General features: G+C 40.6%; 1 pseudogene; it reads right to left on the bottom strand.

The window, feature by feature from the left end:
* Positions 1-1,092: 1,092 nt before the first annotated feature.
* Positions 1,093-2,189, bottom strand: LOC135566402 (T-cell receptor alpha chain V region RL-5-like; annotated as a pseudogene).
* Between the last annotated feature and the right edge of the window lie 313 nt (positions 2,190-2,502).

Raw genomic sequence — 2,502 nt, 5'->3', positions numbered from 1 at the left:
CAGCTGTCTGATATGCAGTGTATTGTGATATGTGATGTGCAGTGTATTGTGTTCTGTGATATGCAGTACACTGTGATATATGATATGCAGTGTACTGTGATATATGATATGCAGTGTACTGTGATCTGCAAGATGTGATATGTGAAATGTAATGTATGGCTGTTGTCTGTCTGTCCTGCAACTACCTCCACTGTCAGGAGGAGGAGCCACCTGCTCAGAGAAATAGAGGTTAGTGTAGTTGCTGAGGTGAGGTCAGGCCCTCAATAGAAGATAGGGAGCTATGCTGTATATCTTTTTGATTGAAATGGTATTGATTGGGGTGAATAAGGACTGATAATGTGAACTTTTTTAGCATTAAAGTTTTGTAATACTGAGTTGGAAAAGACAGATAACAATTAGATCTGAAACAGTTCACAACAAGGAGTTGTTATGTCTGGGTTTCCTGTCCCTGTGGGCCTCAGAGAACAGTAGTACAGAGCAAAGTCTGTCACTTCAGCAGAGGAGATCTCCAGATCCACAAGGTTGTCCTCTTTGTGATGTGTGAGGTCCATTTCATACTATCAGTGTTGATTATAACCCCAGAGTAGTCCCGTATGAGGAACTGTGGAGAGGATCCAGGGTGCTGGAGGTATCGTAACATCCACCACATTTCTGTCTGGACTAATTATGTCTTCAAAACTTGTACCTGTAAAAAGAAAACCAAGATTACTGAGTCAATGTAGACAGCATACAGTATATCCACACTTGGTATGTCAAAGTGTTTTACCACTTCATATTGATATCACCATATTGTAATAAATACTGAACAGTGTACATTCTGTTAGTACACATTCAGTTGATGGAGAGTGAATTCTTACCTATAAGTACACAAAAACAAGACTGGATAGAGCAGCATCATAGTCCCTGGGTGTTAGACAGAGACTTCTCTGTAGAATTATCTTCTCTTGGAACGTTCACCCTGGTTGAATCAGTTCCACCTCATTACATGTTATGGCCTTGCACTACAGCTCCTCCTCTTGACACAGTAGAATGGGTGCATGTTTGATGTCACTATTGTCAAACAAACGTAGAACTACAAGTTTAAATACTCTCTCAGGCGATGTTGGGTTTGTACAGTGTTTCTGGGTTTCCTGTCACTGTAGGATTCAGAGCACAGTAGTACATAGCAGAGTCTGTCACTTCAACAGAGGAGATCTTCAGATCAACACGGGTCTTCTCTTTGTTCAGTTTACCAGAGAAGCGAGAGTCAAGAGAATCAGCTCTATATTCGGTCCCAGTGGAGTGCTGGATGAGCAGAAGATATTGTGGAGCTGATCTGGAGACTGTTTATACCATAGTAGATTTATGTAGCTGAGGAGAAGTTGCAGGAAAGAAGAACATTACTACCCACTTCTGCATACACTTCATGCTTGGTTTGGCTCGATAGTCTGCTCATAACTGCCTCCTGCCAATGGGAAGAGATGAACATTGAGTAATTTTTTTAATATATATTTTTATTTATGTTGTAATTTTCAAAAACAGAAAACATTACACTACTTTGAAAGCCATAACTTACCTATTACTGAGAAGGTAATAATTGACCAGATGAACAACATGGCTGGGGTTGGAAGTCAAACTGACTAATAGCACAAAAGAAGCTGAATACTCCGAACCAACTTCATCTGCAAGGTTTACAGTTGATCGTTTCTGCTTAGTTACCTACAAGCTCCCACCTCAAAGTACAGTTGCTCTTCAGTTACACTCTTCAGTTACACTCTTCTCTCCATTTCCCTCCTGCCTCTCCTCTCCTCTCATTGGTCCTCTCTTTCAGTGTTACTGCTTCTCTCATTCCCTCCACTGGGTAGGTAGAGGTAGATTCCTCCATTTTATTGTATGAATCCCATATGAAAGGATTTTGTACAGTGAATCTGGGGTTCCTGTCACTGTGGCTGTCACGTAGTACTGTAGTACAGAGCAGAGTCTGTCAATTTCAGCAGAAGAGATCCCCAGATCCACACGGGTTCTCTCTTCATTCAGATGAATAGACAGTCGAGGGTCTTCAGTTTCAGCTCTAAATACAGAGGGTCTGAGGTGACTGTAGTGAAGAGGACGAATTGCGGTGCTGATCTGGGATATTGAGCGGCCTACCATTGTAGATAAGCTACTGAGCCAGAGTAGTTACAAGACAGTGTAACACTGCTTCCCTCCATGCCATGTTCTGTCTCTTAAATTGATTTTATGTCATTTTCATAACTGCCTACTGTAATAAAGTTAAGTTTAGAAAACTTGTTCATATCATGGGACATTATTACATACTCTGTGTCATATTCAATACAAGTGAAAAGATAATCAGTCATTTACATTTCTTCTAGGAAGTACTATATACAAATAACACTTGACAGTTACCTTGAATAAACTAAAAGTATGTAATGTACGACTAATGCTCACCAACAAGTACAGAGGAGAAACACTGGGTAGAGAAACATGGCAATGGGTGTAACAGTGTGTGTTGTCAAAGAGGCA

This window comes from Oncorhynchus nerka, unplaced genomic scaffold (genome assembly GCF_034236695.1).
Source record: "Oncorhynchus nerka isolate Pitt River unplaced genomic scaffold, Oner_Uvic_2.0 unplaced_scaffold_5173, whole genome shotgun sequence".
Taxonomy (NCBI): domain Eukaryota; kingdom Metazoa; phylum Chordata; class Actinopteri; order Salmoniformes; family Salmonidae; genus Oncorhynchus; species Oncorhynchus nerka.
The sequence above is the reverse complement of the archived record's forward strand: the minus strand, read 5'-3'. Positions and strand labels throughout refer to the sequence as shown.